Source organism: Mustelus asterias, chromosome 20 (assembly GCF_964213995.1).
Source record: "Mustelus asterias chromosome 20, sMusAst1.hap1.1, whole genome shotgun sequence".
Classification (NCBI taxonomy): Eukaryota; Metazoa; Chordata; class Chondrichthyes; order Carcharhiniformes; family Triakidae; genus Mustelus; species Mustelus asterias.
In genome coordinates, this window is record NC_135820.1 from 23,740,795 (window position 1) to 23,767,188 (window position 26,394).

Consider the following 26,394-nt stretch of genomic DNA (forward strand, 5'->3'; position numbering starts at 1 on the left):
TTTCAGATTCCAGCATGGACAGTAATTTGCTTTTATCCAGTGTTTAACTCACTGCCACTTCTCTTCCAGGAATGCCAACCTGGAAGAAGTACTGCTCTTCTGTCCGACAGGATTTCCGTATGTCTCTCCCGCCATCCACCTTCTCTCTTAGTATTAGAACATAGAACATTACAGCGCAGTACAGGCCCTTCGGCCCTCGATGTTGCGCCGACCAGTGGTACCAATCTAAAGCCCCTCTAATCTACACTATTCCAATATCATCCATATGTTTATCCAATAACCACTTGAACGCTCTCAACGTTGACGAGTCCACCACTGCTGCAGGCAGGGCATTCCACGCCCTGACTACTCTGAGTAAAGAACCTACCTCTAACATCTGTCCTATATCTCTCACCCCTCAATTTAAAGCTATGTCCCCTCGTGCTAGCCAACACCATCCGAGGAAAAAGGCTCTCACTATCCACCCTATCTAATCCTCTGATCATCTTGTATGCCTCTATTAAGTCACCTCTTAACCTTCTTCTCTCTAACGAAAACAACCTCAAGCCCCTCAGCCTTTCCTCATACGATTTTCCCACCATACCAGGCAACATCCTGGTAAATCTCCTCTGCACCCTTTCCAACACTTCCACATCTTTCCTATAATACGGCGACCAGAACTGTACGCAATTCTCCAAATGCGGCCGCACCAGAGTTTTGTACAGTTGCAGCATGACCTCCTGGCTCCAAAACTCAATCCCTCGACCAATAAAAGTTAACACACCGTACGCCTTCTTAACAACCCTATCAACCTGGGTGCCAACTTTCAGGGATCTATGCACATGGACACCCAGATCCCTCTGTTCATCCACACTACCAAGTATCTTTCCATTAGCCCAGTACTCTGTATTCCTGTTACTCCTTCCAAAGTGAATCACCTCACACTTTTCCGCATTAAACTCCATTTGCCACCTCTCAGCCCAGCTCTGCAGCTTATCTATGTTCCTCTGTAACCTGCCACTTCCCTCCGCACTGTCTACAACTCCACTGACTTTAGTGTCATCCGCAAATTTACTAATCCATCCTTCCACGCCCTCATCCAAGTCATTAATAAAAATGACAAACAGCAGTGGCCCCAAAACAGATCCTTGCGGTACACCACTAGTAACTGAACGCCAGGATGAATATTTCCCATCAACCACCACCCTCTGTTTTCTTACAGTTAGCCAATTCCTGATCCAAACCACTAAATCACCCTCAATCCCATGTGTCCGTATTTTCTGCAAAAGCTTACCATGGGGAACCTTATCAAACGCTTTGCTGAAATCCATATACACCACATCAACCGCTTTACCCTCATCTACCTCTTTGGTCACCTTCTCAAAGAACTCAATAAGGTTTGTGAGGCACGACCTACCCTTCACAAAACCGTGCTGACTATCCCTAATCAAATTATTCCTTTCTAGGTGATTATAAATCCTATCTCTTATAATCCTTTCCAATACTTTGCCCACAACAGAAGTAAGGCTCACCGGTCTATAATTACCAGGGTTGTCCCTACTCCCCTTCTTGAACAAGGGGACAACATTTGCTATCCTCCAGTCTTCTGGCACTGTTCCTGTAGACAATGACGACACAAAGATCAAAGCCAAAGGCTCTGCAATCTCCTCTCTAGCCTCCCAGAGAATCCTAGGATAAATCCCATCCGGCCCAGGGGACTTATCTATTTTTACCCTTTCCAGAATTGCTAACACCTCCTCCTTATGAACATCAATCCCATCCAGTCCAACAGCCTGCATCTCAGTACTCCCCTCAACAACACTGTCCCTCTCCAGTGTGAATACCGACGAAAAATATTCATTTAGTGCCTCTCCTATCTCTTCAGACTCCACGCACAACTTCCAACTCCTGTCCTTGACTGGCCCTAATCTTACCCTAGTCATTCTTTTACTCCTGACATACCTATAGAAAGCTTTAGGGTTTTCCTTGATCCTACCTGCCAAAGACTTCTCATGTCCCCTCCTGGCTCTTCTTAACTCTTTCTTTAGATCCTTCCTGGCTAACCTGTAACTCTCAAGCGCCCTAACTGAGCCTTCACGTCTCATCTTAACATAAGTCTCCTTCTTCCTCTTCACAAGAGATTCAACCTCCTTCGTAAACCACGGTTCCCTCACACGTCTGCTTCCTCCCAGCCTGACAGGTACATATTTATCAAGGACGCGTAGTAGCTGTTCCTTGAACAAGTTCCACATTACAATTGTGCCCATCCCTTGCAGTTTCCTTCCCCAACCTATGCCAGCTAAATCTCGCCTGATCGCATCATAATTTCCTTTCCCCCAGCTATAACTCTTCCCCTTTGGTATATACCCATCCTTTTCCATTGCTGAAGTAAATGTAATCGAATTGTGGTCACCGTCACCAAAGTGCTCACCTATTGGAATTGTATAGAACTTTGGTGAGGCCACAGCTGGAGTACTGTGTGCAATTCTGGCCTCCACATTATAGGAAGGATGTGATTGCACTGGAGTGGGGGCAGAGGAGATTCACTTGGGTGTTGCCTGGGATGCAACATTTAAGTTATAAAGAGAGGTTGGATAAGCTCAAGTTGTTCGAGCCATAAGCTCCAGGTGTTAAAAACCTCTGTAAAGTACTCTTATAGAAAGGATCTGTCAGTTTTACCAGGGAGATCTCTGTGCTTTCTCTGATAAGGCACAGCTGTTCTGAAACCCCTTTAAAATGCTTTGATGGTCAGCAGGATTGAGTTTCACTGGGGAGTTCCCCATTACCATTGAAAGAATAGCATCTGGTATTTGGATTCTTTGAAGTGGTTTGATTGACAGGTTAGATTACTTACCCACTAGAAAATAGTCATGTTTGTTTTTCTTTCCCTTCACAGTTGAATACATCTCAGGTGCTGCCTTTGTTCCTCAGCACAATATTTATAAGCATTCTGTCTTTGACAGGTTTGATCATTTATGATGTTTCACTTCCTCTTTTCTAAGCGCAATGTTTACAAAGCATTCAAGATGCATTCATGCCTTTGTAGAACTGATCACCCATCGAACGTTGCAGAGCAGGATGAGATAAACATATTTACAGGCAGTCCCCGGGTTACGAACGCCCGACTTACGAACACCCGTACTTACGTACCGACCTCCGTAAAGCCTATTATTTTTTAAAAATCGAGTTATATGCAATGATTCATACTAACGAACAGGCGGACTACATTGTGCGACGCTCAAAACACTGCGCGTTTTCAGCGGTTCGTCCAAGTTTTGTGTCATTTCCATTTATTATTATCACTGTATTATATTTAAGATGTTTTAGGTAAAATATATACTATATACTAAGACAAACATTTGACTAATTGACGCTAGATGTGAACCATACGTAACTGTTCCGACTTACATACAAATTCGACTTACAGAACTCGTTCGTAACCTGGGGACTGCCTGTATTGTTTTGGGTGATGTTCTTGAAATTAGTTCAGTGTAGAAAGAAGACAATGATACTTAGGAGAGCCATAGGAACCAAAAAGAGGATTTATACATTGTGACAGGCAGGATGACTGAGGTATTAAATGAATAGTTTGTACCCATCTTTGCCAAAAAGGTAAGCTACCCAGGTCCTGGACCTATCTCGCATTAAGTTGAACTTTCTCTCCGCCCGAACTATGACTGTAACAGTACATTCTGCACTCTCCCCTTTCCTTCTCTATGTACGGTAAGCTTTGTCTCTATAGCGTGCAAGAAACAATAGAAACATAGAAACCCTACAGTACAGAAAGAGGCCATTCAGCCCATCGAGTCTGCACCGACCACAATCCCACCCAGGCCCTACCCCCATATCCCTACATATTTACCCACTAATCCCTCTAACCTACACATTTCAGGACACTAAGGGCAATTTTTAGCACGGCCAATCAACCTAACCCGCACATTTTTGGACTGTGGGAGGAAACCGGAGCACCCGGAGGAAACCCACGCAAACACGAGGAGAATGTGCAAACTTCACACAGACAGTAACCCAAGCCGGGAATCGAACCCAGGTCCCTGGAGCTGTGAAGCAGCAGTGCTAACCACTGTGCTACCCCGCGTACTTTCACTCTACGCTAATACACGTGAATAATAAATCAAGGTCATGGTGACAGAAGAAACTGGAAGGGTTTGTAATTGATAGGGAGAAAGTATTGGATAAATTGTTGGAACTTGAAGTTGATAAGACAATGGGACCGGGTGAGATGCAGCCAAGGGGAGGGAAGGCACCGTAGCTAAATTTGCAAATGACACAAAGATAGATGGAAAGTATGTTGTGAGCAGGACATAACGAGGCTGCAGACAGATAAAGATAGGTTGAGTCAGTGGACGAAAATCTGACAGGAATATAATGTGGGAAATGTGAAGTTGTTCACTTTTGCAGGAAAAATAGTAGAATATTACTTAAACAGAAAAAGGCTGCACGCTAAAGTACAGAGAAATGCAGAGTTCTTTTAGTGCGTGAGTCACAAAAACTTAAGAGTGCAGATAAACAAGCGATTAAGGAGTCTTATTATGAGAGAAATTGAACATAAAAGTGCCTCAGTTACAGAGGGCATTGGTGAGACCACATCACAAATATTGTGCAGTTTTGGTTCCCTTATTTAAGGAAGGATGTAAATGCATCGAAAGTGGTTCAGAGGACATTTACTGGATTAATCCCCGGAATGACTGGGTTGTCTTATAAGGAAAGGTTAGACAGAATGAGTTTGTTTCCAATGGTGTTCAGAAGAGCGAGGGGTGACTTAATTGAAGTATATAAGATCCTGAACGGTAATGACAAGGTGGACATGGAAAGGGTGTTCCCTCCTGTGGATGAGTCCAGAACCAAGGGACACTGTTTTAAAATTAGGGAGTCGCCTTTACAGAACAGAGATGAGGAGTTTTTTTATTTCAAAAAGTTGTGTTACCTTGGAACTCTCTGCCTTAGAAAGCGGATCTTACTGAAACATTTCTGATTCTGAGGGGGTTTCACAGGTTAGATGCTGAGAGGTTGTTTTCCTTTGTGGAGGACATTTAGAATTCAGAACCACTGTTTCAAAAGCAAGGGGTTCCATTTGAATTTCATGCATATCTGGATGTGCTGATATGAAGACCACAGATTAGAAAACAAAAGTTGCTTAATTACTCACATCAGAAGTTGAATTTCTGCTGATGATAGGAACCTTTTTCTGTCCTCACGTGACATTTGATTCAGCATCGTATTCAGTTTCTTAATAGCCTGTATTTGGAATAGAAACTCATAAAAATAACAGGGAATTATGATTTTTCTTTTGATAAATATATAGTTCTATTTTGTACAACTTAGGTCTTATTCAAATTGTTCATCTGTCAAGACATTGTTCACAAAGATCTGGGAAAGCTCCCTTCAATACACATTGGGAAGATGAACTGTTCCCTCGGGCATAAAAATATGATTCCATCTCTCTCCCTGGCCACTGTCTGAGGCTGAAACAGACTATTCATACTGCCAATGTGGTGCTGACCCTGAGATGAGTGTTCAACCTCAAAATGTCTCAATCAGCTAGTCCACCTATTTCCATCTCTGAAATATCACCTATCACTCCCCTGGTCTCAGCTAATCTGTTGCTGAAACCCTTCTGTAATTACTCGACTATCCTAACGCACTCCAGGCCTCTAAATTTTCCACTTTCCATCAACCTTTGCTCATCAAAAATGTTTCTAACTATAGCCTGAATCACACAAATTCCCATGTCAGAGAATCATAGAATAGAATCACAGAATCCTTACAGTACAGAAGGATGCCATTTGGCCCATCGAGCTTGCACCAACAACAATCCAAGCCAGGCCCCATCCCCGTAACCATATATATTTACCCTGCTAATCCCCAAACAAAGGAGCAAGTTAGCACGGCCAATTAACCTAACCTGCACATTTTTGGACTGTGGGAAGAAACTGGTGCACCCAGAGGAAACCCACAAAGACACAGGGAGAACGGGCAAACTCCACACAGTTACCCAAGGCCAGAATTGAACCCAGAACCCTGGCGCTGTGAAACTGCAGAACTAACCACTGTGCCACCATGCCATCCAAAATGTTTCCTTACCTACATTGGATCCAGCAACACCTTAAGCTTTGAATTTTCATCCAGTATTCAAATTCTTCCATGCCATTACCCCGCCCCATGTCTGCAACATCCTCCAGCCTGACAATCTTTTGAGATCTCTAAGCTCCCATAATTCTGGCCTCTTAACTTAAATCACTCCACTATTCAAAGCTATTCCCTCAAACCCAAGCTCTGGAGATGCGAATTGTACATCTCCATCCTTCTTCCTATTTTTCTCTCCTCTTTTGAGATTTCAAAAAAATCATTCACAGGATGTGGATGTCACTAGCTGGACCAGCATTTTATTGCCCATCCCTAACTGCCTTTGTGAAGGTGATAGCCTTCTTGAACAACTGCATTCTATGTGCTGTAGGTACACTCACAGTGTCGTTAGGGAGGGAATTCCACGATTTGTACCCAGCAAAAATGAAGGAACAGCGAGGACTGCACGATGATCACTCTTACCAATATTACAGTCAGATGCATCTGTGACAGGTTGGTGAGGACAACATCAAGTACTTTTTCCCTCTTGCTGGTTTCCTCACCATCTGCCACAAACCCAGTCTAGCAGCTATGTCCTTCAGAATGTGGTAAGAAGTTTAACAACACCAGGTTAAAGTCCAACAGGTTTATTTGGTAGCAAAAGCTTTTGCTACCAAATAAACCTGTTGGACTTTAACCTGGTGTTGTTAAACTTCTTACTGTGTTTACCCCAGTCCAACGCCGGCATCTCCACTTCAGAATGTGGCCAGTGGTGTGCTACTGAGCCATTCTTGGTAATGGACATAGAAGTCCCCCACCCAGAATGCATTCTGTCCCATTGTCCCCCTCTGTATTTCCTTCATGTGATATTCAACATTATCAGCTGAGGGAGAATGGTAGGTGGTAATCTGCAGGAAGTTTTCTTGCCCATCTATAACCTGATGCCATATGACTTCTTGGGGTCCGAAGTCGATGCTGAGAACTCCCAGGGCAATTTCCTCCCAAGTGCATAACCCACTGCCACCGCCACCTTTGGTGAGTTTGCCCCATCAGTAGGACAGGACATATCCAAAAATTGTGATCAAAAGAGAAAACGCTGGAAAATCTCAGCAGGTCTGGCAGCATCTGTAAGGAGAGAAAAGAGATGACGTTTGTCAAAGCTGTGATAATGGTGTCTAAGACATTGGGGGCAGATTAGTTTCTCATCCAGAGTGGGTGGGATTGAATGCAATTAGAGGACGAGAAAACTGATTTAATGGCCTCTGGTATATTCCAGGAAGCCACGTGTAGGCACCAATTAGTCTTGGTCGTTCTGACAATCAGGACTAGGTGCCATGGACTCTGGCGGGGAGGGTGTGGGGAGATAAGGAGATAGGCACTGCCTCCAGCTGTGCCCAAGGGCTCCTCTGTGTCTGCCAGGCTGCAAAGGGTGGGGGGGGAACCCTCAAGGGCCTGGGGGTCGTGGGGGCTTGGCTAGGGGGGGGGGTTGACGTTGAGGATCTCCTCGGGATGGGGCTCTCCTTGATGCCCTGGAAAATGTGGAAATAGTCTTGGATGGTAATTTCAGGCAAGTTGCTGGTACAACCTTTATTATGGTCTGCGTTCTGTGAAATCTATGAAGTAACCTGGAATCATTAAAATCCATGCCCCTGAACACTTGGAAGCCTTCAAAATCACAGCAACACTCTGTTAGAACATAGAACATTACAGCTCAGTACAGGCCCTTTGGCTCTCGATGTTGCGCCGACCAGTGAAACCAATCTAAAGCCCATCTAACCTACACTATTCTAATATCATCCATATGTTTATCCAATGACCATTTAAATGCCCATAATTTTGGCGAGTCCACTACTGCTGCAGGCAGGGCATTCCACGCCCTTACTACTCTCTGAGTAAAGAACCTACCTGACATCTGTCCTATATCTATCACCCCTCAATTTAAAGTTATGTCCCCTCGTGCTAGCTATCACCATCCGAGGAAAAAGGCTCTCACTGTCCACCCTCTCTAATTCTCTGGTCATCTTGTATGCCTCTATTAAGTCACCTCTTAACCTTCTTCTCTCTAACGAAAACAACCTCAAGTCCCTCAGCCTTTCCTCATAAGACCTTCCCACCATACCAGGCAACATCCTAGTAAATCTCCTCTGCACCCTTTCCAATGCATCCACATCCTTCCTATAATGCGGCGACCAGAACTGTACACAATACTCCAAGTGCGGCCGCACCAGAGTTTTGTACAGCTGCAACATGACCTCTTGGCTTCGAAACTCAATCCCTCTACCAATAAAAGCTAACACTCCGTACGCCTTCTTAACAACCCTATCAACCTGGGTGCCAACTTTCAGGGATCTATGCACATGGATCTGTTCTACAATAGAGAATGCCCTTGGTTGATTCCAGAAGTCCCAGTTGTTGTCACACCTCTCTGAAGTGCTTTGAGTGACAGTAGCTGTTGGTTTCACCAGAGAGATTTCCTTGCTATCTCGCATAAGCCCCAGCTGCTGTCAAACTTCTTTGAAGTGCTTTGTACAGGAGAATTTGATTTCACCAGGAAGATCCCAGCTCGAACACAAAGGAGCTGAAGCAGCTCTGAAACCTCTTAGAACTGTTTTGATTGACAGCTCCAGAGTCCATCAAGGAGGGGATTAGCCAAGGTTTGTTTACACAAAGAACTGATGGCCCATTAGCTGCTAAAAGATACTCTGACTGATAGCTCCAGGGCAGATCAAAACGTCCATTGTTGATACAATCAGTTCATACTCCATTCAGCCTAAAGTGCTTCATCTTTTCACCCAACCCGTTTTGTCTAGCCCCATTTTTTAACACTGCATTTTTATTCCAAGTCTCTGACCCTTCCTAGAAAGCAGAAATGTCATTTTTCTTTTCCAATGGCTTTTTTTTCCTTGATGTGGAGATGCCGGCGTTGGACTGGGGTAAGCACAGCAAGAAGTCTCACAACACCAGGTTTAAGTCCAACAGGTTTACTTGATAGCACAAGCCACAAGCTTTTGGAGCGCTGCCCCTTCATCAGGTGAGTGGGAGTTCTGTTCACAAACAGGGCATATAAAGACACAAACTCAATTTACAAAATAATGGTTAGAATGCGAGTCTTTACAGGTAATCGAGTCTTCAAGGTACAGACAATGTGAGTGGAGAGAGGGTTAAGCACAGGATAACGAGATATGTATTGTCTCCAGCCAGGACAGTTAGCGAGATTTTGCAAGCCCAGGCAAGTCGTGGGGGTTACAGATAGTGTGACATGAACCCAAGATCCCGGTTGAGGCTATCCTCATGCGTGCGGAACTTGGCTATTAGTCTCTGCTCAGCAACTCTACGTAGTTGTGTGTCGTGAAAGCCACCTTGGAGAACGCTTACCCGAATATCAGAGGCCCGTGACCGCTGAAGTGCTCCCCAACAGGAAGAGAACAGTCTTGCCTGGTGATTGTCGAGCGGTGTTCATTCATCCGTTGTCGTAGCGTCTGCATGGTTTCCCCAATGTACCATGCCTCGGGACATCCTTTCCTGCAGCGCATCAGGTAGACAACGTTGGCCGAGTTGCAAGTGTATGTACCGTGTACCTGGTGGATGGTGTTCTCACGTGAGATGATGGCATCCGTGTCAATGATCCGGCACGTCTTGCAGAGGTTGCTGTGGCAGGGTTGTGTGGTGTCGTGGTCACTGTTCTCCTGAAGGCTGGGTAGTTTGCTGCGGACAATGGTCTGTTGAGGTTGTGTGGTTGTTTGAAGGCAAGAGGTGGGGGTGTGGGGATGGCCTTGGCGAGATGTTCGTCTTCATCGAAGAAGGTGCCCGGTGTCAGGAAGGAGCGAGTCAGAAGGTGTCACCACAGCCACAGTCTCCTGGGCGGAAGGCCCCGGCATGGGTTCAAGCCCTTCCTCCTCCCCCCTCGGGGTTCCTGTGGGTCCCTGGGTCACTCTATGGATGGCAGTGCGTCTACAGTGAATTCCAGATGCTCTGGCAGCACCTGGCCAGTACTGGTGGACCACCTGCGTTCTTGTCATGGTACAGCCTTTGCATTGGTCACCTGAGTCAGGGGCCACCTGTCAATGGCAGCAGCAAGTGCCCTTTGACACTGCGTCATGCTCTGCAGCCCCTTAGCCATGACCCTCTCTGACTGGGCCAAGTTTTCAAGGGCTGCTGCCACAGCCCACTGCGCCTCGGCACTTCCCGCTGGCTCTCCTGCAAGATCTGCTGCCTCTCAGCAGACCCGCTGGGTCTCGAGCCTCTCAGCCATGGGCCGCAGAATCTCGAGAAGCATGAATCATAGAAACCCTACAGTGCAGAAAGAGGCCATTTAGCCCATCGAGCCTGCACTGACCACAATCCCACCCAGGCCCTACCCCCATATCCCTACATATTTACCCGCTAATCCCTCTAACCTACGCATCTCAAGACTCTAAGAAGCAATTTTTAGCATGGCCAATCAACCTAACCCGCACATCTTTGGACTGTGGAAGGAAACCGGAGCACCCGGAGGAAACCCACACAGACACGAGGAGAATGTGCAAACTCCACACAGCATGTTGAGGCCCTCAGCTGCAACCTGCTGTGACTCGGCCATGGCCCTCTGGGACTCCACTGCGGCCTGCAGAGACTCGGCCATTCCTTGGATCCTGCCACTCATGGTGAGTATATCATGCCTCAGGCTTTCCACTGCGGATGCCACCCTTGCAGTGTTGGCCTGGGAACCAGGCGAGGCAGGCAATAGCTGGTCCACCTTAAAGCTTTGGGACTTCTCCCAACAACAAAGAACAAAGAAAATTATAGCGCAGGAACAGGCCCTTCGACCCTCCAGGCCTGCACCGACCATGCTGCCCGTGAGAACTAAAGCCCCCTAGCCTTCCAGGGACCATATCCCTCTATTCCCATACTATTTATGTATTTGGTCAGACGCCCCTTAAAACTCACTATCGTATCTGCTTCCACTACCAACCCCTCGCAGCGAGTTCCAAGCACCCACCACCCTCTGTATAAAAAACTTGCCTCATACATCTCTTTTAAAGCTTGCCCCTCACACCTTAAACCTATGCCTCCTAGTAATTGACTCCTCCACCCTGGGAAAAAGCATCTGACTATCCACTCTGTCCATGCCTCTCATAATCTTGTAGACTTCTATCAAGTCTGCCCTCAACCTCCGTCGCTCCAGTGAGAACAAACCAAGTTTCTCCAACCTCTCCTCATAGCTAATACCAGGCAACATCCTGGTAAATCTTTTCTGTACCCTCTCCAAAGCCTCCACATCTTTCTGGTCGTGTGGCGACCAGAACTGAACACTATATTCCAAGTGCGACCTAACTAAGGTTCTATAAAGCTGCAACATGACTTGCCAATTTTTAAACTCAATGCCCCGGCCAATGAAGGCAAGCATGCCGTATGCCGTCTTGATTACCTTCTCCACCTGCATTGCCACTTTCAGTGACCTGTGTACCTGTACACCCAGATCCCTTTGCCTATCAATACTCTTAAGGGTTCTGCATTTACTGTATATTTCCTGTCTGTATTAGACCTTCATGCATTACCTCACATTTGTCCGGATTAAACTCCATCTGCCATCTCTCCGCCCAAGCCTCCAACTGATCTATATCCTGCTGTATCCTTTGATGGACCTCATTGCTATCCGCAAATCCATCAACCTTTGTGACGTCTGCAAACTTACTAATCAAACCAGTTACATTTTCCTCCAAATCATTTATATATATTACAAAACAGCAAAGGTCCCAGCACTGATCCCTGACAAACACCACTTGTCCCACAGCCCTCTATTCAGAAACGCACCCTTCCACTGCTACCCTCTGTCTTCTCTGACTGAGCCAGTTCTGTATCCACCTTGCCACCTGACCTCTGATCCCATGCAACTTCACCTTCTGCACCAGTCTGCCATGAGGGACCTTGTCAAAGGCCTTACTGAAGTCCATGTAGACAACATTAACTGCCCTACCCTCATCAATCATCTTCATCACTTCCTCGTAAAACTCGATCAAGTTAGTGAGACATGACCTCCTCTTCACAAAACTTTGTTACCACTCGCTAATACGTCCACTTATTTCCAAGTGGGAGTAAATCCTGCCTCGAAGAATCCTCTCCAATAATTTCCCTACCACTGACATAAGGCTCACTGGCCTGTCGTTACCTGGATTATTCTTGCTACCCACCTTAAACAAAGGAACAACATTGGCTGTTCTCCAATCCTCTGGGACCTCCCCTGTAGTCATGATGTGGAGATGCCGGCATTGGACTGGGGTAAACACAGTAAGGAGTCTAACAACACCAGGTTAAAGTCCAACAGGTTTATTTGGTCGCAAACGCCACTAGCTTTCGGAGCGCTGATCCTTCATCAGGTGAGTGGGAGATCTGCTAACAAACAGCAAACAGCGCATATAAAGACACAAACTCAAGTGACAGAATAATGAATAATGATTGGAATGCTAGTCTTTACAGCTAATCAAGTCTTAAAGGTACAGACAATGTGAGTGGAAAGAGCATTTAGCACAGGTTAAAGAGATGTGTATTGTCTCCAGACAGGACAGCCAGTGAGATTTTGCAAGTCCAGGCAAGTTGTGGGGGTTACAGATAGTGACATGAACCCAAGATCCCGGTTGAGGCCGTCCTCATGTGTGCGGAACCTGGCTATCAGTCTCTGCTCAGCGACTCTGCGCTGTCGTGAGTCGTGAAGGCCGCCTTGGAGAATGCTTACCCGAATATCAGAGGCCCATGACTGCTGGAGTGCTCCCCAACAGGAAGAGAACAGTTTTGCCTGGTGATTGTCGAGCGGTGTTCATTCATCCGTTGTCGTAGCGTCTGCATGGTTTCCCCAATGTACCATGCCTCGGGACATCCTTTCCTGTAGCGTATCAGGTAGACAACGTTGGCCGAGTTGCAAGAGTATGTACCGTGGAGATGGTGGCATGCGTGTCAATGATCCAGCACGTCTTGCAGCGGTTGCTGTGGCAGGGTTGTGTGGTGTCATGGTCACTGTTCACCTGAATGCTGGGTAGTTTGCTGCGGACAATGGTCTGTTTGAGGTTGTGCAGTTGTTTGAAGGCAAGTGGAGATGTGGGGATGGCCTTGGCGAGATATTCGTCTTCATCAATGACATGTTGAAGGCTCCAGAGGAGATGTCGTAGCTTCTCCGCTCCGGGGAAGTACTGGACGACGAAGGGTACTCTGTCCACCGTGTCCCGTGTTTGTCTTCTGAGGAGGTTGGTGCGGTTTTTCACTGTGGCGCGTCGGAACTGTCAATCGATGAGTCGAGCGCCATATCCTGTTCTTATGAGTTGTCATATGTCATCATGATAGTCATCATATCATTTTCTTCCTTTGGACTCATGGTGAACAATCACTGAAACAACTATATGATGACATCAACAAGTTCCATCCCACCATCAGACTCACCATGGACTACTCTCCGGAATCGGTTGCATTCTTGGACACACGCATCTCCATTAAGGACGGTCACCTCAGCACCTCACTGTACCACAAGCCCACGGATAACCTCACGATGCTCCACTTCTCCAGCTTACACCCTAAATACGCTGAAGAAGCCATCCCCTACGGACAAGCCCTCCGTATACACGGGATCTGCTCGGATGAGAAGGATCGCAACAGACACCTCCAGATGCTGAAAGATGCCCTCATCCAGATCATTGATATAGATGACAAACAACAATGGACCCAACACCGATCCCTGCGGCACACCACTAGTCACAGGCCTCCACTCAGAGAAGCAATCCTCCACAACCACTCTCTGGCTTCTTCCATTGAGCCAGTGTCTTATCCAATTTACTACCTCCCCATGCATACCTTGCGACTGAACCTTCCTAACTAACCTCCCATGAGGGACCTTGTCAAAGGCCTTGCTGAAGTCCAGGTAGACAACATCCACCGCCTTCCCTTCATCCACTTTCCTGGTAACCTCCTCGAAAAACTCTAATAGATTGGTCAAACATATGAGATGAGATGCAGAATTTTGTCCATTTGAACACTGGCTCTTAGAAGATTCATGAGCCTGACTTTTGTTGTGGCCAACGTTCAAATGAACAAGATTCTGTGTCCCATCTCCGCTGGATTTGAAATTAAGGTTGAGAGTTATGATAATACCACACTTCACAAACATGCCAAATCCTATATCCGTGGAGCGGCACAGTGACACAGTTGTTCGCACTGCTGCTTCACAGCGCCAGGGACCAGGGTTCAAATCCAGCCTCAGGTGACTATCTGTGTAGAGTCTGCACATTCTCCCTGTATCTGCGTGGGTTTCCTCCGGGGGGTCCGGTTTCCTCTCAGTCCAAAAATGTTAGGTTGGTTGGCCATGGTAAATTGCCCCTTCGTGTCAGGGGAACTAGCAGGGTAAATACCTGTGGTTACAGGCTTAGGGCCTAACAAAAGAACAAAGAACAGTACAGCACAGGAAACAGGCCCTTCAGCCCTCCAAGCCTGTGCCGCTCCTTGGTCCAACTAGACCAATCGTTTGTATCCCTCCATTCCCAGGCTGCTCATGTGACGATCCAGGTAAGTCTTAAACGATGTCAGCGTGCCTGCCTCCACCACCCTACTTGGCAGCGCATTCCAGGCCCCCACCACCCTCTGTGTAAAAAACGTCCCTCTGACATCTGAGTTATACTTCGCCCCTCTCAGCTTGAGCCCGTGACCCCTCGTGATCGTCACCTCCGACCTGGGGAAAAGCTTCCCACTGTTCACCCTATCTATACCCTTCATAATCTTGTACACCTCTATTAGATCTCCCCTCATTCTCCGTCTTTCCAAGGAGAACAACCCCAGTCTACCCAATCTCTCCTCATAGCTAAGACCCTCCATACCAGGCAACATCCTGGTAAACCTTCTCTGCACTCTCTCTAACGCCTCCACGTCCTTCTGGTAGTGCGGCGACCAGAACTGGACGCAGTACTCCAAATGTGGCCTAACCAGCGTTCTATACAGCTGCATCATCAGACTCCAGCTTTTATACTCTATACCCCGTCCTATAAAGGCAAGCATACCATATGCCTTCTTCACCACCTTCTCCACCTGTGTTGCCACCTTCAAGGATTTGTGGACTTGCACACCTAGGTCCCTCTGTGTTTCTATACTCCTGATGACTCTGCCATTTATTGTATAACTCCTCCCTACATTATTTCTTCCAAAATGCATCACTTCACATTTATCCGGATTAAACTCCATCTGCCACCTCTGCGCCCAATTTTCCAGCCTATCTATATCCTGCTGTATTGCCCGACAATGCTCTTCGCTATCCGCAAGTCCAGCCATCTTCGTGTCATCCGCAAACTTGCTGATTACACCAGTTACACCTTCTTCCAAATCATTTATATATATCACAAATAGCAGAGGTCCCAGTACAGAGCCCTGCGGAACACCACTGGTCACAGACCTCCAGCCGGAAAAAGACCCTTCGACCACTACCCTCTGTCTCCTATGGCCAAGCCAGTTCTCCACCCATCTAGCCACTTCTCCTTGTATCCCATGAGCCTTAACCTTCTTAACCAACCTGCCATGTGGGACTTTGTCAAATGCCTTACTGAAATCCATATAGACAACATCCACGGCCCTTCCTTCATCGACCGTTTTTGTCACTTCCTCGAAAAACTCCACCAAATTTGTAAGGCACGACCTCCCTCTTACAAAACCATGCTGTCTGTCACTAATGAGATTGTTTCATTCTAAATGCACATACATCCTGTCTCTAAGAATCCTCTCCAACAACTTCCCTACCACGGACGTCAAGCTCACCGGCCTATAATTTCCTGGGTTATCCCTGCTACCCTTCTTAAACAACGGGACCACATTCGCTATCCTCCAATCCTCAGGGACCTCACCCGTGTCCAAAGAAGCGACAAAGATTTACGTCAGAGGCCCAGCAATTTCATCTCTCGTCTCCCTGAGCAGTCGAGGATAGATGCCATCAGGCCCTGGGGCTTTGTCAGTTTTAATGTTCCCTAAAAAACCTAACACTTCCTCTCTTGTAATGGAGATTCTCTCTAACGGGTCAACACCTCCCTCCGAGACACTCCCGGTTGACACGCCCCTCTCCTTCGTGAATACCGATGCAAAGTATTCATTTAGGATCTCCCCTATTCCCTTGGGTTCGAGGCATAATTCCCCTCCTTTGTCCCTGAGAGGACCGATTTTCTCCCTGACAACTCTTTTGTTCCTAACGTATGAATAGAATGCCTTAGGATTCTCCTTAATCCTGCCTGCCAAGAACATCTCGTGACCTCTTTTTGCCCTTCTAACTCCCCGTTTGAGTTCTTTCCTTCTCTCTCTGTATTCCTCCAGAGCTCCATCTGTTTTCAGTTGCCTGGACTTAACGTACGCCTCCCTTTTCATTTTAATCAGATCCTCAATTTCCCTGGTTATCCACGGCTCTCGAATCCTACCTTTCCTATCTTTCCTTTTTACAGGCACATGCCTACCCTGCAGCCTTATCAATAGTTCCTTAAAAGACTCCCACATGCCAGACGCGGACTTACCGTCGAACATCCTCTCCCAATCAACATCCACCAATTCCTGCCTAATCCGGCTATAGTCAGCCTTCCCCCAATTTAGCACCCTGCCCGTAGGACAGCACTCATCCTTGTCCATTACTATCCTAAAGTTAACAGAGTTGTGGTCACTATTTGACACATGTTCCCCTACCGAAACTTTGACGACCTGACCAGGCTCATTTCCCAGAACTAGGTCCAGTATAGCCCCCTCTCTAGTCGGGCTATCTACATACTGTTCCAAAGAACCTTCCAGTACGCATTTTACAAATTCCTCCCCGTCCGGACCCCCAGCTCTCAGCACTTTCCAGTCTGTGCCAGGGAAATTAAAGTCCCCCACTACAACAACCCTATTTTTTCTGCACCTATCCAGAATCTCCTGACATATCCTTTCCTCCACTTCCCGTGGGCTGTTGGGTGGTCTGTAGTACACCCCCAGCATAGTGACTGCACCCTTCCTGTTTCTGAGTTCCACCCACAGCGACTCAGTACATGACCCCTCTAAGTTATCTACCCTCTGCACCGCGGTAATATGCTCCTTAACTAATATCGCTACTCCCCCACCTTTTTTAGCCCCTCCTCTGTCTCGCCTAAAACACTTATACCCCGGAATATTCAGCTGCCAGTCCTGTCCTTCTTTTAACCAAGTTTCCGTCACCGCAACCACATCCAAATTCCGCATAAGCATTAAGGCCCTTAGTTCGTCTGTTTTACCCGTTACGCTCCTCGCATTGAAGCAGATGCACTCTAGACCTCCAGGCCCAGTCAGGTCATCCTCCTCCAGAGTGCTCCTCTTCTTTGCTAGCCTTGCCCTGGCCCCCAGCTCAACCCCAGCCTCAGTATTTACTGACCTCCTGTTTTGTTCCCCACCCCGCCACACTAGTTTAAATCCTGCTGAAACACTCTAGCAAAACTCCCAGCCAGGATATTTGCTCCCTTCCAGTTGAGGTGTAACCCATCCTTTCTGTACAGTTGCCATCCTGACTTGAAGATTTCCCAGTTATCTATGAATTTAAAACCCTCCCTCTTGCACCAGTCCTTTAGCCACGCGTTCAACTGTAGAATCTCCCTGTTCCGAGCCTCACTTGCACTAGACACCGGGAGCAGTCCAGAGATTGCTACCCTGGAGGTCTTACTTTTTAGCCTAGCACCCAACTCCCTGAATTTCTCTCGTATGACCCCCCTGCTCTTCCTACCTACATCATTTTCACCAATTTGTACAATCACATCCGTTTGACTACCTTCCTTTTTAAATATGCTTCCTACCCTCTCGGAGACATCCAGTACCCCGGCACCAGGGAGGCAGACTACCATCCTGGATTCTCGTTCACTCCCACAGAACCGCCTGTCCGTGCCTCGAACCATTGCGTCCCCCACAACTATCGCTCTCCTAAACCCCTTCTTTCCCTTCCGGACCCCTGAGCCTGTCTCCGTGGAGGCGATCTGGTCCTCGTGGCTTACCCCTGGAGGGTCATCCCCCTCCACAGAATCCAAAACAATATACCTATTTTGGAGGGGGACAACCACAGGGGATCCCTCCACAGACTGCTCACTCCCTTCCCTTCTCCCATCTGTTGCCCATCCCTTTCTTTTATGGGAGACTGCCACTGGGGTACTTTCTGGCACATAACCCTTCTGACTATTACCCCTCCTAACTGTGACCCACGTGTCTTCCTTCCGAGACCCTGGTGTCACTACCTGACTATAACTTTTATCTATTAATCTCTCATTTTCCCTAACTAAACTGAGTTCATCGAGCCTCAGCTCCAGCTCCCTTACACGATCCTTCAGGAGTTGCAGTTCCACACATCTGGCACAGATATGGACTTCCGGGAGGCAGGTTGTCTCCAGGAACTCCCACATCCCACACCGAATGCAGTATACTGGCCTCCCACTCATACCAGCCATGTCCTTTTTAGTTTTTGGGAGATAAAACAAAAAAGGGGGTGTAACAGAAGAAAAACAAACAACCTTCCTCGCCTTCGCCGAAGCCCTGTGAGCCAAAGCCCTTCAGCTCTCACTCTGTCCCCTGTTCACTTCGCTGCCCGCTAACGACGCTGCCCGCTCAAAGGTGCGGCCTACTTTTAAACCCTCCAAAACCTTCCCAGGCTGCTGCTGGGCCTATTTCCTGTTTTGAAAAAAAACCTCCGATTTTTTTCACAAATTTAACTGAAAAATAATTAAATAAATTAGTGCACAGGTGGGATTGTTGGCAGTGCAGGCTCAGTGGGCCAAATGGCCTCCTTCTGCACTGTCGGGATTCTATGATGTTAAGACTATTAATTAAACCATCAGACTCTACATGAGTTTTTCCTCGCCTCATCAATGTTCGCCTTCTTAAGAACTGTTCATAATATTTCAATGTAATAAGACCATAAGATGTAGGAGCAGAATTAGGCCATCTGGCCCACTGAGTCCACTCCGCCATTCGATCATTGCTGATATGTTTCTCAACCTCATTTTCCCACCTTTGTCCTGTAACCTTTGATCCCCTTAACATTCAAGAACCTACCTATCTTTGTCTTAAATACACTCAATAACCTGGCCTCCACAGCCTTCCCTGATAATGAATTCCACAGATTCACCACCCTCTGGCTGAAGAAATTCCTCCTCATCTTGGTTCTAAAGGGTCATCCATTCATTCTGGGGCTGTGCCCTCGGATCCGAGTCTCTCCTACTAATGAAAACATCTTCTCCCCATCCACTCTATCCAGGCCTTTCAGTATTCTATAAATTTCAATGAGACTTCCCCCTCATCCTTCTGAACTGCATCGAATCCAGACCCAGAAACCTCAAACACTCCTCGTACGTCAAGCCTTTCATTCCCGGGATCATTCTCGTGAACCTTCTCTGGGCCCTCTCCAAGGCCAGCATATCCTTTATTAGCTACGGGGCCCAAAATTGCTCACAATATTCCAACTGTGATCTGACTAGAGCCATATAAAGCCTCAGCAGTACATCCCTGCTTTTGTATTCAAGTCCTCTCAAAATGAATGCTAACATTGCATTTGCCTTCCTAACTACCAACTCAAACTGCAGTTACCTTGAGAGAATCCTGTACTAGAACTCCTAAGTCCCTTTGCATTGGCACTCTGGGACGTCATGAAGACATGATAAGGTGCTATGCAAGAATGCAAGATTTTTTTATGATGGTTCTCTCATTATTTTCAGTGAGTGAGATGGTGGCCAGCTGGTTACTAGGGAATATGCAAGGGCCGGTATTGTGATAACTCTTCCTCCATATGTAGGAAGTGTTTGCCTTCCAGTATTTAGATGACATTGGAAACACATAAGGATTTAGATGTGATAATATATATCTCCTCCATCCTGATGCTCCTGCACTAGGTACAATTTCAGAACAGCACTTCATTCTATTATCATGAGTATGCCTGAAAGATAGAACCATTGAGATGCAGTTGTCATGGGGAAAACAAAAGATTTGATTCAGTTAAAGCACATACTTTAAACTGACATTCCATAGAACATCTAATTAATCTTGTACTGAACTACATTTTTAGGGAGCAGTTCAGTTACAGGCTTCAATTGTTTTTTCTGGGTTTTTGCTGCAGTAGAGGTTGTCAGAGGTAAATCCATAGCTATAACTCAAAAAGGTTGGTCTCATAAAAGATCGAACATGAAATGTCCCTGCATTAATGTGAGATTGAGTTATTCTTCTTTCAGTTATTCTTGAATGTTTTTGAATGTCAGCTGAAATGCAAATTGCTGATTTGGGAAACTCATATGCCTGGCACATTGGGCCCGGCGTGACTAACATAGGGGCATTTTTTTTGAGCTTTGAAGTGGTTGAATCCCACCCCAGTAGCACTGCTAGCGCCAGCAGGAAACACACCAATTTACCCATTGGTGGCAACACTTAAAATTAAATTGGGAGAATTGTGGCCATTTTAAAAAGCATTAAGACAGTTACATGGGTAAGATGGGTGTAGAGGGATATGGGCCAAATGCAGGCAATTGGGACGAGCTTAGGGATTTAAAAAAAAGGGCAGCATGGACAAGTTGAGTTGAAGGGCCTGTTTCCATGCTGTAAACTGCTATGACTCTAAGGCTCATTGTTCCACAGGAGCAGGCTGAGGTTAAGGGAGCTTGTTTGTGCATTTTATTTATTTTTCAGTTAAATTAGTGAAAAAAATCGGAGGTTTTTTTTCAAAACAGGAAGTAGGCCCAGCAGCAGCCTGGGAAGCTTTTGGAGGGTTTAAAAGTAGACCGCACCTTTGAGCGGGCAGTATCGTTAGCGGGCAGCAGAGTGAGCAGGGGGCAGAGTGAGAGCTGAAGGGCTTTGGCTCAAAACGGGCAGAGGCGAGAACAGGCAGAGGCGAGAGTAGGTTTTTTCTTTCCCAGAAAGTTTATTCTTGTTTTTTCCCAGAGTAAAAAAAAATGCCAGGCAAGATGCTGGAATGCTCCTCTTGCAGGATGTGGGAGATCAGGGAGACATCCAGTATCCCTGATGACAGCACCTGCAAAAGATGCATTCAGCTGCAGCTGCTTGCAAAGCGTGTTAGGGAACTGGAGAAGGAGCTTGATTACCTCCATCTAATTCGGGAGAATGAGAAGTATATAGACAGTAGCTTTAGGGAGATAGTTACACCTAAGCAGCAGAGCACAGGAAATTGGGTTACTGTAAGGAGAGGAAATGGCAGTGTGAAAGGACAGGCAAAGCAGGGTTCCCCTGTGGCCATACCCCTCCACAACAGGTATACTGAATTGGATACTGGTGTGGGAGATGCTTTACCTGGGACAAGCTGCGACAGCCGGAACTCTGATACGGAGTCTAGTTCTACAGCGCAAAAGGGTGGGATGAAGAAGAGGAGAGCAGTAGTGATAGGGGACTCAATGGCCAGAGGTACGGACAGGAGGTTCTGTGGTCGGGACAGAGACTCCCGCATGGTTTGTTGCCTCCCAGGTGCAAAGGTCAACGATGTCTCTGATCGCGTGCACAGCGTTCTAAAGTGGGAAGGTGATCAGCCAGATGTCGTGGTACACATCGGTACCAATGACGTGGGAAGGAAGAGTGAGGAGGTCCGAAAGAGTGAGTACAAAGAGCTTGGAAGGAAGTTAAAAAGCAGGACCCCGAGGGTAGTAATGTCAGGATTGCTACCTGAGCCACATGCCAGTGAGGGCAGGAGTAGGATGCTTGGGCGGATGAACACGTGGCTGAGGAACTGGTGCAGGGGGCAGGGTTTTCAATTCTTGGATCATTGGGACCTCTTCTGGGGCAGGTGGGACCTGTACAAGAGAGACGGGTTACACCTAAACTACAAGGGGACCAATATACTTGCAGGGAGATTTGCTAGTGTTATTGGGGAGCGTTTAAACTAGATTTGCAGGGGGATGGGAACCAGAGTGCCAGAGCAGATAGTGGAGCAGGGGTAAAAAGACAGGTTAGTTCAAGCAAAATCACAAATGGAAGGGTAGAGTGTGGTGGAAATAATCTTTTGAGGTGTGTCTATTTCAATGCCAGGAGTATTGTGGGGAAGGCAGATGAGCTGAAGGCGTGGATAGACGCATGGAAATATGACATTATAGCCATTGGCTACAGGAGGGGCAGGGTTGGCAGCTCAATGTTCCAGGGTTCCAATGTTTCAGGCGGGATAGAGGCAGAGGGATAAAAGGTGGGGGGGTGGCATTGTTGGTCAGGGAAAATGTTACAGCAGTACTCGGGCAGGATAGATTACGGAGCTTGCCTACAGAGGCCCTATGGGTGGAGCTGAGAAACAGGAAAGGTATGACCACATTAATGGGCTTGTATTATAGACCACCCAATAGTCAGCGAGAATTGGAGGAGCAAATCAGCGGAGAGATAGCTGACAACTGCAAGAAACATAAAGTTGTGATAGTAGGGGATTTTAATTTTCCACATATAGATTGGGACTCGCATACTGTTAAAGGTTTAGACGGGGTAGAGTTTGTAAAATGTGTTCAGGAGAATATTCTACATCAGTATATAGAGGTGCCAACTAGAGAGGATGCGATATTGGATCTCCTATTGGGAAATGAGTTAGGACAGGTGATGGATGTGAGTGTGAGGGAACACTTTGGATCCAGTGATCATAATGCCATTAGTTTCAACCTGATCGTGGATAAGGAAAGCTCTGGTCCTCGGGTTGAAGTTCTGAACTGGAAAAAGGCCAAATTTGATGAAATGAGAAAGGATCTGGGAAGTGTGGATTGGCACAGGCTGTTCTCTGGTAAGGATGTAAATGGAAAGTGGGAGGCCTTCAAAGGAGAAATTTTGAGAGTGCAGAGTTTGTATGTTCCTGTCAGGATTAAAGGCAAAGTAAATAGGAATAAGGAACCTTGGTTCTCGAGGGAGATTGTAACACTGATTAAGAGGAAGAGAGAGTTGTGTGAAATGTACAGGCAGAAAGGAACAGATCAGATGCTCGAGGAGTATAAAAAGTGCAAGAAGCTACTTAAGAGGGAAATCAGGAGGGCTAAAAGAAGACATGAGGTTGCTTTGGCAGACAGAGTGAAGGAAAATCCAAAGAGCTTCTTTCGGTATGTTAGGAGCAAAAGGATAGTGAGGGATAAAATTGGTCCTCTTGAAGACCAGAGTGGTACACTGTGTATGGAACCAAAAGAGATGGGGGAGATGCTAAATGGTTTTTTTGCATCCGTATTTACTGAGGAAACGGGCATGGAGTCTACGGAAATAGGGCAAACTGGTAGGGAGGTCATGGAACCTTTACAGATTAAAGGGGAGGAGGTGCTCGCTGTCTTGAGGCAAATCAGAGTGGATAAATCCCCAGGACCGGACAGGGTATTCCCACGGACCTTGAGGGAAGCTAGTGTTGAACTTGCAGGGGCCCTGGCAGACATATTTAAAATGTCAGTATTCACGGGGGAGGTGCCGGACGATTGGAGGGTGGCTCATGTTGTTCCGTTGTTTAAAAAAGGTTCCAAAAGAAATCCGGGAAATTATCGGCCAGTAAGTTTGACGTCGGTGGTGGGCAAGTTATTGGAAGGTGTGATAAGGGATAGGATCTACAAATATTTGGATAGACAGGGACTTATTAGGGAGAGTCAACATGGCTTTGTGCGTGGTAGGTCATGTTTGACCAATCTATTAGAGTTTTTCGAGGAGGTTACCAGGAAGGTGGATGAAGGGAAGGTGGTGGATGTTGTCTACCTGGACTTCAGCAAGGCCTTTGACAAGGTCCCTCATGGGAGGTTAGTTAGGAAGGTTCAGTCGCTAGGTATACATGGGGAGGTAGTAAATTGGATAAGACACTGGTTCAATGGAAGAAGCCAGAGAGTGGTTGTGGAGGATTGCTTCTCTGAGTGGAGGCCTGTGACTAGTGGTGTGCCGCAGGAATCAGTGTTGGGTCCATTGTTGTTTGTCATCTATATCAATGATCTGGATGATAATGTGGCCAATTGGATCAGCAAGTTTGCTGATGATACAAAGATTGGAGGTGTAGTGGACAGTGAGGAAGGTTTTCAAAGCTTGCAGAGGGATTTGGATCAACTAGAAAAATGGGCTGAAAAATGGCAAATGGAATTTAACGCAGACAAGTGTGAGATATTGCACTTTGGAAGGACAAACCAAAGTAGAACGTACAGGGTAAATGGTAGGACTCTGAAGAGTGCAGTTGAACAGAGGGATCTGGGAATACAGGTACAGAATTCCCTAAAAGTGACGTCACAGGTGGATAGGGTCGTAAAGAGTGCCTTTGGTACATTGGCCTTTATAAATCAGAGTATCGGGTATAAAAGTTGGAGTGTTATGGTAAGATTATATAAGGCATTGGTGAGGCCGAATTTGGAGTATTGTGTACAGTCTTGGTCACCTAGTTACAGGAAGGATGTAAATAAGGTTGAAAGAGTGCAGAGAAGGTTCACAAGGATGTTGCCGGGACTTGAGAAGCTGAGTTACAGAGAGAGATTGAATAGGTTGGGACTTTATTCCCTGGAGCGTAGAAGATTGAGGGGAGATTTGATAGAGGTGTATAAGATTTTGATGGGTATAGATAGAGTGAATGCAAGCAGGCTTTTTCCGCTGAGGCTAGGGGAGAAAAAAACCAGAGGGCATGGGCCAAGGGTAAAAGGAGAAAAGTTTAAAGGGAATATTAGGGGGGGGCTTCTTCACGCAGAGAGTGGTGGGAGTGTGGAATGAGCTGCCGGATAAAGTGGTAAATGCGGGGGTCACTTTTAACATTTAAGAAAAACTTGGACGGGTTCATGGATGAGAGGGGTGTGGAGGGATATGGTCCAAGTGCAGGTCAGTGGAACTAGGCAAAAAATGGTTCGGCACAGACAAGAAGGGCCAAAAGGCCTGTTTCTGAGCTGTAATTTTCTATGGTTCTATGGTATGATTCCATGAGTATATGTCTTGTTGCTGCTAGTTTGTGGGACAGCTTTCCCAATTTTGGCACAAGCCCTCACATGTACGAAAGAGGATTTTGCAGATTGGACAGGGCTGGATGTGTTGTCGTTTCTTGGTCAATTAAGGGTGATCCATCCAGTTTCATTCCCTTTTGTAGACTTTGTAGCTATGTTGTTACAACTGAATGGCTTGCTCGGCTACTTCAGAGTATTTATGAGTCAACCACATTGTTATGGGTCTGAAATCACACGTAAGCCAGACCAGGTAAGGGCGGTCGATTTCCTTTCCTAAAGGACATTGGTAAACCAGATTACTGAATAATAATCATCAACAGTTTTGTGGTCACAATTACCATTTCTAATTCAAAATTTTTTCCCTGGCTTTAACTTCCACCAGCTGCCATGGTGGAGTCTGAATCCATGTCCATATAACCCGCAAGTTTGCGGATGACACGAAGATGGCTGGACTTGCGGATAGCGATGAACATTGTCGGACAATACAGCAGGATATAGATAGGCTGGAAAATTGGGCAGAGAAATGGCAGATGGAATTTAATCCAGATAAATGCAAAGTGATGCATTTTGGAAGAACTAATGTAGGGGGGAGTTATACAATAAATGGCAGAGCCATCAAGAGTATGGAAACACAGAGGGACCTAGGTGTGCAAGTCCACAAATCCTTGAAGGTGGCAGCGCAGGTGGAGAAGGTGGTGAAGAAGGCATATGGTATGCTTGCCTTTATAGGACGGGGTATAGAGTATAAAAGCTGGAGTCTGATGTTGCAGCTGTATAGAATGCTGATTAGGCCACATTTGGAGTACTGTGTCCAGTTCTGGTCGCCGCACTACCAGAAGGACGTGGAGGCTTTAGAGAGAGTGCAGAGAAGGTTTACCAGGATGTTGCTATGAGGAGAGATTGGGTAAACTGGGGTTGTTCTCCCTGGAAAGATGGGAGAATGAGGGGAGACCTAATAGAGGTGTACAAAATTATGAAGAGTATAGATGGGGTGAACAGTGGGAAACTTTTTCCAGGTCGGAGGTGACGATCATGAGGGGTCACGGGCTCAAGGTGAGAGGGGCGAGGTATAACTCAGATATTAGAGGGACGTTTTTTTACACAGAGAGTGGTGGGGGCCTGGAATGCGCTGCCAAGTAGGGTGGTGGAGGCAGACACGCTGGCATCGTTTAAGACTTACCTGGATAGTCACATGAGCAGTCTGGGAATGGAGGAATACAAACGAATGGTCTCGTTGGACCAATGAGCGGCACAGGTTTGGAGGGCCGAAGGGCCTGTTTCCTGTGCTGTACTGTTCTTTGTTCTTTGTTCTTTGTAATAAAGATGGAAAATGTTGAAAAGTCTGTATGACCTTTCTTCAGATCTGTTATTTGCTTTTACTTTAGTATTTAATCCCTATAGCCATGATATGGAGTTGTAGACGTATGACCATCCCCATAGTGTTAGCCTGGGCCTCTGG